Source organism: Homarus americanus, unplaced genomic scaffold (genome assembly GCF_018991925.1).
Source record: "Homarus americanus isolate GMGI-L3 unplaced genomic scaffold, GMGI_Hamer_2.0 scaffold34921, whole genome shotgun sequence".
Taxonomy (NCBI): domain Eukaryota; kingdom Metazoa; phylum Arthropoda; class Malacostraca; order Decapoda; family Nephropidae; genus Homarus; species Homarus americanus.
The window spans coordinates 6050533-6063215 of NW_024741901.1; positions in this window are offsets into that span (position 1 = coordinate 6050533).

Here is a 12683-nt window from a genome sequence, read left to right on the forward strand (position 1 = left end):
TAGTAATGTTTAAGCATTTGTCTATGAAAGATCTAGGGTATTTAAGGTTTGAGCCAATATTATATATATATTTGTATTCCTCATCGATGAATTCCGGACTGCAAATTCTCAAGGCACGTAAAAACATTGTTGAAAATACTGACTGTTTGACTTTATTGTGGTGGGCAGAATAATAATGAATGTATGAACACACATTAGTTGGTTTTCTATAAATACTGAACTTAAAAGTGTTACCTATTCTGTGTATCAGACAGTCTAGGAATGACAATTTACAGTCATGCTCTAATTCCACAGTGAATTTGATCGAGGGGGCTAAGTTGTTAAGTTGTGGCAGGAAAGCTTTTAGGTCCTCATTACATGGCCAGAGACATAATACATCATCAACATATCTAAACCAGACTGCTGAGGGTGGTAAAATATTACTTAATAGTTTCTTTTCAAAGAATTCCATATATAGGTTGCTTAATACAGGTGAGAGTGGATTACCCATTGCCATACCAAATTTTGAGCATAATATTCCCCATTGAATTCGAATTTGCAATCCTTAATACATAGTTTGATGAGTTCGATGAAGTCGTCTTTCGAGACGGGCAGTGAAATGTTATCCAGGGAATCTATGAGGAACTCTAGTAAATCATCAACTGGGACCTTTGTAAAGAGTGATGTTACATCAAAGCTGACCAGTTTAAAATCATGATTAATGTGTAAGTTATTGAGTTTATCAACCAGATCCATATTATTCTTGATATTGGAGTTAGAAATGTTGCCAACTAGGGGATTTAGTAAAGAAACTAACCATTTAGATAGTTTATAAGAGATTGACCCAACTGAGCTAATGATGGGTCTTGCTGGGTTATTGGGCTTGTGGGTCTTGATTGCACCGTACATGTATATTACTTGTTTGTGCATACCATCATAAGTTAAGATAAAATTTTTACTATAACATTGTTGTTGTTAATAGTCAAAAAAGTGGGTTGGAGTCGGGCCAGTCTCTATTGGAATTAATCCCATATGTTCTGTTGTTCCATTTACGCGGTTCACTTTCCATGCTGTACCCTGTGGGTTCAATTGACTGAGTAAATCGGTACTACTGTATATATATACATATATATATATATATATATATATATATATATATATATATATATATATATATATATATATATATATATATAATAATAATAATTAATGGTAATATCGAAAGAGCATGGCAGCCAGAGGGCTGAATTATACAGTTACATAATTGGGTAATGGGTCTCTTGATTCTTGATTTACAAATAATATACTGTACAAGTAATAAAAGTGATAAATATGTATATATATATATATATATATATATATATATATATATATATATATATATATATATATATATATATATATATATATATATATATATATATATATATATATATATATATATATATATATGTACTGATTTTAAATGAAATTGGGTACAAGCTATCTGATAATTGGTATGAGTTGACATGCTTTGATGGAGTGCGATTTGGCGAATGCATTGTCCAGCTAATTGAGTGTAGCAATTCTAATTCTGTGGTTGTTGTAAACTGCATAATTACCGACTTTTTAGCTCTTTAACCCTTATTTTGTTCATTTTTTGGCCCAATTTATCTAAAAATATCATTACTATAGTGAATTTAAGTGTATTCTTTGGTTATTTTTCGTTATCCACCCATTACCTTTTTTCACATGAAAAATAATTTTTTTTGCAAGTTTTCTTGCTGTTTTAGATGATTCAGACATTTATCTTTGGGGCAAATCACTTTTTTTTGTTAGGTTAGGTTTGTTGGTTGGTTCCTTTGTTATGAGAATAGGTTAGGTTAGGTTGGTTGGTTCCTTTGGGATGAGAATAGAATAGGTAAGGTTAGGTTGGTTGGTTCCTTTGTTATGAGAATAGGTTAGGTTTGTTGGTTGGTTCCTTTGTTATGAGAATAGGTTAGGTTGGTTGGTTCCTTTGGTATGAGAATAGGTTAGGTTAGGTTGGTTGGTTCCTTTGTTATAAGAATAGGTTAGGTTTTGTTGGTTGGTTCCTTTGGGATGAGAATAGAATAGGCAAGGTTAGGTTGGTTGGTTCCTTTGGTATGAGAATAGGTTAGGTTAGGTTGGTTGGTTCCTTTGTTATAAGAATAGGTTAGGTTTTGTTGGTTGGTTCCTTTGGGATGAGAATAGAATAGGCAAGGTTAGGTTGGTTGGTTCCTTTGGTATGAGAATAGGTTAGGTTAGGTTGGTTGGTTCCATTGGTATGAGAATAGGTTAGGTTAGGTTGGTTGGTTCCTTTGTTATAAGAATAGGTTAGGTTAGGTTGGTTCCTTTGGTATGAGAATAGAATAGGTAAGGTTAGGTTGGTTGGTTCCTTTGGTATGAGAATAGGTTAGGTTAGGTTGGTTGGTTCCTTTGTTATGAGAATAGGTTATTTTTTGTGTTTTCCTAAGAATAGGTTATTTTTTGTGTTTTCCTAAAATCTGACCTCCATTTTTGTGTAAATTAGCGGTTTCTGTTAAAATTAAAATGTTAATTTTTTGCCAAAAAATACTCCCAAAATAACATATTCTCAAACCAAAGGAACCAACCAACCTACCCTAACCTAATCTATTCTCCCACCAAAGGCACCAACCAACAAACCTTACCTAAATAAAAAAATTAATATAAAACACGTGATTTGCCCCAAAGATAAATGTCAGAATCATCTAAAACAGCAAGAATACTCGCGAAAATAAAAAATTTTCATGTGAAAAAAGGTGATGGGTGGATAACGAAAACTTACCTTCTTTACCCATTGACCTGCCATCTTAGGAAAAAATCCCGACCGATTGACTACTCGTCTATTGTCTAAACTAATGATTCCCAACTTAAACCCTGAAAATCGCCGGATGACCGAAACCATAATTTGACAATAAGAGCAACAGTGGCCGACCTGGTAGGTGTCGGTAACAGGTGGTCTTCTTTGCTGGGTGGACGGGTTGGGCCGCGGCGACCCCTACTGCCGGAGAATCACTCGCTGGCTGTCTTGTTTTGGTCACCCCAGTTACTCCCTTTACGTCGTCGCTTTGATTCCCGAGTTCGTATTCCATCTTCATCTCCTCGGCCCATTTTTATTTATACGCTATTTTCACTGAAAATCCGTAGAAAGAAAACTTTGACTTTACTAACACCTCACGTATCATCACTAGTGACCAGCGCTGTTTATCTGAGACACCTAGTGTATAAAATGAATACTAATACTGCAATTATGTAATAATAATAATAATATATAGCAATAATAATAATAATAAATAATAATAATAATAATAATAATAATAATAATAATAATAATAATAATATAGTAAAAATAATAATAATACTAATACTGTACTATGTAATAATAATAATAATAATAATAATAATAATAATAATAATAATAATAATAATAATAATAATAATAATAATAATATAGTAAAAATAATAATAATACTAATACTGTACTATGTAATAATAATAATAATAATAATAATAATAATATAGTAATAATAATAATAATAATAATAGTAGGTCAATAATAATAATAATAATAATATTATTATTATTATTACATATTATTATTATTATTACATAGTAATAGTATTAGTAATAATAATAATATTATTATTATTATTATTATTGTCTCATGTCGTTATTACGTCTCTGTTGTTGCTACTGTTCAGCAAAATCATCGCATACATTTAACTGGCTCTGGCACGTACATATAGATCCATGCAAGTGTAGGGTACTGCATGTGGCCAGTTGTCAGTTCTCTTTGGTTGTCTATTCTCTCTTTGTATGGGCTCACAAACGTACGTACATGTAAGATATCTCACACTCAGGATAGAGGTAGAATAGAAACTCACAATGCGTTTTCTGTATATATATTGTTGTACAGTGCAGTGCTAAGGAGTTGTGGGGTACGGGTTATTTTGTTCACACTCAGGATGGGATGGAGAAAGGAAACTCACAATGTGCTCTCTGTATACATATTGTATTGGATGTACAGTGCAGCTTGGTGCTGGGCAGTGGCAGCGTGGTTACAAACGTGATGTAGAGAGAGCTGGTTGGTGAGGACGCTCAGAGGAGGACCAGCTTGTGGGTCGCCATGCTCGCCGGCAGGAGCGAAGGCCGCCAGGCAGGAGCGGAGGAGGTGGTGTTACTTGAAGACTGGCTGTAGGTAGAAAGTGCGGTCACCACGAGGTGTGGGTCGCCAGGCGGTCGCTGGCTGGAGTGAGGACCGGCAGGCAGGAGCGGAGGAGGTGTTGGTGGCGAAGACTGGTGTAGGTAGAAAGAGAGGTAGGTTGGTTGGTCGGTCGGTGATACGGAGAGAAGAGAGCATTTGATCTGAGGGTGCAAGAAGGGTACAGTACAAGGTAAAGTTCAGAAGTGGGAAATAGAGGAGGAGGTTAACAGCAGGTGGGCTATCCACCTTGCGGAGACGGGTTTTTGTCTTCCGTCAACAGTGCTGCACTTAGAGGACTCATGCGGTTAGGGAAGGCCGGTCTCAGCCAAGCTAAGCTAAGTTGTTCTATTTGATGTTTCCTTGGGGCATATTATGATAGGGGGGGGGGTCCCTCCAGGTCCTTGTGGCACTGGAGGGATGATCCCCATCTTTTTCGTTTTTAGTTTTTTTTTTATTGTGGGTGTTTGTGATCTTTTGAGGTCTTTGTTTGTGGGGTCCCTCCAGGTCCTTGTGTGACTGGAGAGTTGTTCCCATCTTTTGGTTCTTTTTTATTGTGTATATAGAGGCTCTGGTTCTTCGTTATCAGTTTTTATGCTTCTAGGCCACCATCTGTGCGATGTGTTGTTGTTTTCCTTAATTAGTTGGTTGAATAAGGGATCCTGTTCTTGATGGATTTTTCCCCAGATTGCATTTGCTTGGGTGTGTATCCTGGTGTTGAGTGGGTCTATGCCGTGTTCTGTGTGTATGTCTTGTGCTGTTTGTGTGTATGGTGGTTGGTGTTTTGCCGCTCTTCTGAGGGCTATATTTTGCACTGCTTGAAATTTAAGTTCATTTGTTCTTGCGATTGTGTTCAGAGGTATCGGAGGGTATTCTAAGTGTGGTCTGATCAGTGCTTTGTATAGGTGCAATTGCGTGTTGGTGTTTAATTGGCGGAATCTTCTGAGCTTTGTAAGTTGTGATTTTGCCATAGCTATTCTTTCGTTGTTGTGGGGGATTATTCCGTTTCTGGATATCTTGAGTCCTAATATTTTTCCGTTGGCAGCGTATGGTATTTGTTGGTTGTTGACAGTAATAGGGTAGGGGTTTGTTTTTGTGATGTGAATTATTTTGAGTTTTTGGACATTGGTTTTTATCTTCCATTTTCGTTCATAGTTATTTATTATCTCTATTTCTCTGCTTGTTCTAATGGCCATCATTTGTTTGGATTTTCCGGGGTACCTGACAATCTGTGTGATATCATCTGCGTATGCTATTGTAGTGGCTCCTCTCCCCTACACCTTCCAACTGATGACTGAGCTCCCGCACGCCTACCAGCCACGCTGGTGTGGGGTATGAGATTGTTTGGTTCACACTCAGGATGGAATGGAGAAAGGAAACTCACAATGTGCTCTCTATATACATGTTGTATTGGATGTACAATGCAGCTTGGTGCTGGGAAGGCAGCATGGTTACAAGCGTGATGTAGAGAGAGCTGGTTGGTGAGGATGCTCAGAGAAGGACAGCTTGTGGGTCGCCATGCTCGTCGGCGGGAGAGAGGACCGCCAGGCAGGCGAAGGAGGAGCGAGGGCCGCCAGGCAGCGGCGGAGGAGGAGGTGTTGCTGGCTGCGGCTGTAGGTAGAAAGAGAGAGATCACCACGAGGTCAGGTCTTAAATAGCGGGGGTTGGCGTGGCTTAGTAGTTGAACCCCGCTCCGTGATGTATGGCGGTGCTGGTTGACCTAGACCACGAGGCATACACTGGGGAATTCGCGGGGTCGGCAACTCAGCGACAAACAGCGTTTGTAGGGGAGAAATCCACTACAATACTCCCCCTTCCCTCCAGGCGGTGTAAGAGACTTGTTGTCTGCAGAGTTGCTTAGCACATGTGAGGCAGAACGGGCGGTGCATGCCACATGTGAGACAACGGCGATGGCGTGGATGAGCCGGTCACTGGATACAACTGTCTATATACACACTATCTGTGGGAGAAGAGAGGGAGAAAAAGGGTGTGTGGAGGCGATGAATGTTGTGCTTCCCTCACGGCAGGTACAGAGTCGTCAGATGCGCCTGCTGGGGTGTGTGGGCCTGGGTCAGGAGCAGGGGCTGCGTCAGCGGAAGCGGATGAGGGCTCGTGACAGCAGCTGGGTCCACGACAGCAGCAGGGTGCAGGACATTAGCAGGGAGTACCTGAGGGAGAAAAGAGGGGTGTGTGGGTCCGCACTTAAGAAGAGAGGCCGCGTCAGGGGCGGCAGGGGTTACTGCTGGGCCGGGGTCGGCGTCTGAGGCAGGACTGGTGTGCTGGGGTCGGTAGGACGTGGTGCTTGGGGCAGGAAGAGGAGCTGGTGTCTGCTTAGAGTAGCAGAGCTGCTCTAGGGTGTCTAACCTGCGGTGTAGAGACAGTAGTTGTAGAGCCGATGAGAGCTGCTTCTGTGTGGATAAGCCAGTCTTCCATGCTGCTTGAAGACTGGGAACGTAATCAGTTTCTCCTCCATCCTGTGTGAGTGCGAATCTCCGGGAGTCACCATTTGTGGGGTATGAGATGTTTGTGTTCACACTCAGGATGGGATGGAGAAAGGAAACTCACAATGTGCTCTCTATATACATGTTGTATTGGATGTACAATGCAGCTTGGTGCTGGGAAGGCAGCATGGTTACAAGCGTGATGTAGAGAGAGCTGGTTGGTGAGGATGCTCAGAGAAGAACAGCTTGTGGGTCGCCATGCTCGCCGGCGGGAGAGAGGACCGCCAGGCAGGCGAAGGAGGAGCGAGGGCCGCCAGGCAGCGGCGGAGGAGGAGGTGTTGCTGGCTGCGGCTGTAGGTAGAAAGAGAGAGATCACCGTTGTTGTTGTTGAGATTGTCGGACCGTAGTCCGACACGGGCCTTTGCCTATAGGCGGCCCGTTTGGTGGTTCCGACTGGAGCTCCAGGAGTAGCCAGACCGGATTGGGATTGGAGGTGGTCCCACCTGCAGATTTGGAAGGATACTGCAGGTTGCAAGTGTGAGCGGACCCCCGATCAGTGGACGCTTACCACCAACCCCCACTCTTGAACGTGGTCAGTTTCGGAGTGGCGCGCCCCCCGAACTGGGGTCTGCACTTGTTGGGAGAGGATACTTTCTAAGCTATCTGGGTGGTGGGTATCGTGTGATGACCCGGAGAAGGTGGTGAATGTGGTTTGTTTGGGCCTTTCGGGTTAGAGTGGCCGCTGGTGTTGTGTGTGTTTCTTGGGAGATTTGAGTTCTGTTTCGGAGGCTTTGTGTGACCTCGCAGTCGAGGAGATAGTGTTGAAGTGGGTTGGCTGCTGGCTCCTGACAGTAGGTGCATTCCATGACGTCATTTCCGATCATCTGCCAGGAGCACTTGTACCCTAGTCGTAGTCGATGAAGGCTGACTTGGGTTTGTCTTGGTGTTTTCTTGTCAGCGAAAGGTGGTTCCCCTTTTGTAGCCGCCAGGTACCATTTGGCTGATTGGGAACCAGCGTTGAATGCGTGAAGGAAGCTCTTTTTGATGTGGAGCTTGCTAGTCTTTCTGAGGTGATTCTTGATCTGTTGCACACTTGCTGGAACTTGAATGTGTACGCTACTAGAACGTGTAGCTGCCTTGGCTGCTTCGTCTGCCACATCGTTTCCTCCGATCCCTACATGACTGGGAATCCAGTGTAAGACGACTGGGCGGTTTTGTCTTTGGAATTCCTGTAGCTGTGCGAGGATCGAGGTTATGATGTGGGCGTTGTCTTTTGGTTGACTGTGTTGCAGCGCTTGCATGGCCGATTTCGAGTCCGTGTGAATTATGATGACTTGTTGTGTTGCGTTGCAGCGTGTTGTAGGGCCTTTGAGATTGCTACCAGCTCTGTTTGTAGGGTGGAGCAGTCATTAGAAAGTCTCCATCGGAGGGTCTGACCTTGGGTGTAGAAGGCCGCTCCGGATGTATGATGTTTTGGATCCACCGAGCCGTCTGTGAAGTATGATGCTGCATCAGCCAGTGTCTCGGTGGCGATGGCTTCCAGAGTTATTTTTTTGAGGTCCTCCTTCTGGAGGTTGGCTTTACTATCGCCTAGGTCGGTAATTTTGAATGTGGCTGGTGGAGGGCTCCATGGTGGAGGAACAACGTAACCATTGTCGAGTGTGTCTTGGTTGTTCTTGACGAGTGTTTCTGCTTGCAGGTGTCGGATGACCTCGCTTGCCTCGTGCGACCAGGTGGCCCCTCGCACTCTGTGGTCGAGGTGGAGGGAGGCACTGATTCGAATTTTGGCAGCTGTGGGCTTATCTGATCTACAGATTTTGGCGAGGAGACCGGCTGTCACTTGCTTGACTCGTACTGCCAGGGGTGGTAGTTCGGTTTCCATTTGCAAATTGCAAATTCTGGTCCACATGGGTGCTCCGAGCATGGTCCTGAGAGCATTATTTTGGATGACTTCTAGCTTGGCTATCTGGTCTTCTCTCAGTGCAATGAGTGCTGGAGCACTGTAATCTACCAGCGATCTGATGGCGGCCGTGTAGTAGGCTTTGAGCACATGGAGGTTTGCTCCTGCGGTTGTGCTGGTGAGCGACCTCATTATATTGTGTCTGCTCTTTGTCCTGTGCCTGAGATACTCGAGTTGCGGCTTGAAAGTGAGTTTCTGGTCAAACCAGATTCCAAGACACTGGTGGGTGTTGGTCCAGACTACCGGCGTGTTTTGTATGGAGAGCATCTTGTCTGGTGTGTCTGTGCAGATGGCCATCGCTTTCGACTTGGCTGGATTTATCTTGAGTCCAAGTCTGTTGCACTCCTCTTCTATAAGTTGGAGTGCGTGTTGCGTGTTGGCTAGTCTGTTTGATCCTCTTACTATAAGCTGTAAGTCGTCTGCATAGCATAGGAGCTGATAGAGGTGTATAAGTGGAAGGCAGGGCTAAACAAAGGGGACATTACAAAGGTACCTTAAACTATCCAACCAGGAGCGAACTCGTAACAATGGTTTTAAATTAGACAAATTTAGATTTAGGCGCGAAATAGGTAAACACTGGTTTGGAACAGAGTAGGGATGAATGGAACAAGTTACCAAATATCATCATTAACTCGAATACGCTGAATTGCTTCAAACATAGGTTGGATGCTCATATGAGCAATAGGGGTTGGGTGTAAACGGGACTGCCCAGTATGGGCCAATAGGCCCGCTGCAGTTTCCTCCATTCTTATGTTCTTATGTTCTTATGTCACATGTCCGATACACGAATCAATCACGAACAGTTGTCCCGCGTTCACTGACCAGCAAGTTACGGCCTAGCCATCCACAGGCTATTGAGCCGTATAGATGTCACTATCTATGGCCCTTACGATTATTATGAGACTTATGAGTAAATTATGACCTAACGTACTATAATATATATATAATATTTATCAATTTTCATAAATACCAAAGAACTTTTCAAGAATATGCCGTATGATAAGAAAAGTTACAAATATGCACTAAAGTTCAAAAATAGTTAAAATATGCATTTGCATATGCACATATGCAAATGCATGGTTATCCCAAGCCTACTCATTTGTAACAGATTGCTGTTTAGGAAATGGGGAAGGCCAGGCCAGGAGCTAAAACAACTAGTTTTGCCTACTACCTTGAAGGGGGAGGTAATGAAACTTTTGCATGATGACATGGGTCATCAGGGTATCGAACGCACCACTAGATTGATTAAGCAGAGGTGCTACTGGCCACGAATGGATCAGGACATCTTTGAATATTGTAGGGACTGCCACCGGTGCATTGTAGCAAAAGCAGTTATTCCAGAGGTATGCATGCAAATGAAGCTGCTTACAGCCAGTAGAACCTTTGACATCGTGGCGGTGGATTTTACAGTACTAGAACCTTCAAGTGACGGTAGAGAAAATGTGCTGGTGGTGACAGATGTGTTCTTTAAGTATATCTGGGCATTCGCCACACGGGATCAGAAGGCAGCGACTGTAGCAAAGACCCTGGTTGATGAGATATTTACCAATTATGATGTTCCTAGGAAAATTCACACTGATCAGGGAGCCCAATTTCAGAGTGCATTACTGAAAAACCTATGCAAGACCTGGGGAATAAAGAAATCTATGACTACTCCATACCATCCAGCTGGAAACGGACAGTGCGAGAGAAATCACTGCACAATGCACCAATTGTTGCGAACATTGTCAGTCAAGCAAAAGAAAATATTGAAATTTGAACACTTCTTTGGAGAATTTTGAAGCCATTATATTGAGGAAATTAGAACATTGAGAAATTTTTAATTAACTTTATATTTATTGATAGTGTACAAATTCCCAACACACACACACACACACACACACAAAAGTGAGACATGACTGGAGTCATTCATGTGGTTTTAAGTCGACCAGCCCTGATATGTGGAGGCCCCGATTGTGAAGGCCCCTGGGCAGCTGCCCACTTTGCCCACTCCTGAATCCGGCCCTGAGAATAAGGCTAATACTAGCTTTGCTCTACAGACATTCACCCTGGAGTGAGTCGACACCAACAGCCACCTCCCTGTGTTATGCTGGTGGGTTGGGTTTATTATTTATTGTTTAGTTCTTACTACTGTGTGGTACCAATATGTGAATATGACAACAGTTGATGCTTGTTTTGTAAGTACAATGTATAATAACTAGTTGTGTTTGATCTAGGTCCCAGCCTTTCCTTCCTCGGGTAATTTCTAGAGTAAATAAAGGAGAGAAAACTACAAGTGTGTGTTATATCCCTGCCATGGGAGTTCCCTGCTTTATGCTTTTATATATATATATATATATATATATATATATATATATATATATATATATATATATATATATATATATATATATTGTCAACATACAGTGAAGTATGTTATAATTACGCAGTCCCAATGTGGTACCATATTTGAAACCTTGGTGTCCCTGTGTGAGATGTAGTGTAAGAAGAATGGTTCAGGCGCGATGGTAAGTTACTCATGTTGTTTCCTCCTTTCCTGGGGCGAAGAGAGTATGCGGACGTCAACACTCGCCTCATCACAGGGAAACTAAGGTTCGAGGCCACCTTGGATTATATAAAGCACAATTTGAATTATACAGATAGTGTGAATAAAAATCAGATGTTTTATCGAAAACCGAGAAGTAATAAAAGTGAATCTGAGTATCAGGTGTGGAAGAGAAAGACTGTGTTGTCTAGAATGTGGACAACTTTAGTATCATACAGTAATTTGCTGTTTTAACCTCCTGTACTCATAAGGCAAAGTTACCCTACTGAAGAGGATCGGTGTCAGATTCTAGAGATAAAGTTACTTTACTTAAGCTCTTGTGAACTGTGTTTTAAGCTATTAGATACAGGTTGAGACTGTCCACTTAGAAGTGTTAAACGATCTCTCAAACCATATTGATGAAGTCTACAAAACCTTCTCCTTAAACAGTTAAACCAACACCTTTAAAGGGTTAAAAAGTAACTTTGTTACACCACCACCCTAAGGGGACAAAGTCATTTGCAAGTGGTTAAATTATTGTTATATTTTTACAGTTAAGGAATTAAACCATCAACCATAAAGGGATTAAATCGTCCGTGTGTTATTCACCTGTTTCAACATATCATTACGTCCCGAGGCCCTGAAGGCATCCACCACCTTGAATCAGATGATCGCGAGAGAGGCCATGAATGAGAGGACCGGGAAGACGACATAATGTAGTTCTTCTGGTAGACGAGGGAGCCAATGACGATGATCCATGGTACCACAAGTATCAACAGCGTCCCAATCATCAGCAAGGGAGCTAATAAGGAGTCAACCTTACACAGTCCCTGAATCTAGTCGCTTCCCGAATACAGCTGTAGTATCTTGCGTTATTTAATGGGAGAATGACAAGTCACATGGTCGGTCTAGCTGGGGCGTTTTTCTCTGATATTCATTACTACATGCCTAACACATTTCGTGTTTACACAAGCCTAAACACTTTCTGACTTTGGTAAGAAGTAACATAATATATAATGTATATATAATCAATAAAGGCAGCATATAAACATACATATATATATATATATATATATATATATATATATATATATATATATATATATATATATATATATATATATATATATATATATATATATATATATATATAACACTATTTCTCCCTTTCAAAAGAGAGCATGGCTGCTACAAATCCTAAATAAACAAAACTTAGAGAATTACATATGGCAGGGAAGAAGAGAATAGAACACAACAAATATAACTTCCTAACTAAACAGTTTTGAAAGGCCTGTTCACAATTCAGATAATTAGAGGTCTAATTTAATTACAGGTCTCCTAACTCTGTTTGATCTTCTAGGACTATTCCCTCCATCAAGTTTTACAGGGGTTTCACTTGCACTCTGTGCATTATCAGTGACAGACGTATCATCACTACAGTCAGTTGACACAGTGAGTGGATGCTGGGAAACATCATCTTTGACATCATCATGATGATAGTCATCTGAAACTGTGTCAAGTTTATCATCATGTCCTGGTGCTACATTCATCTAGTCA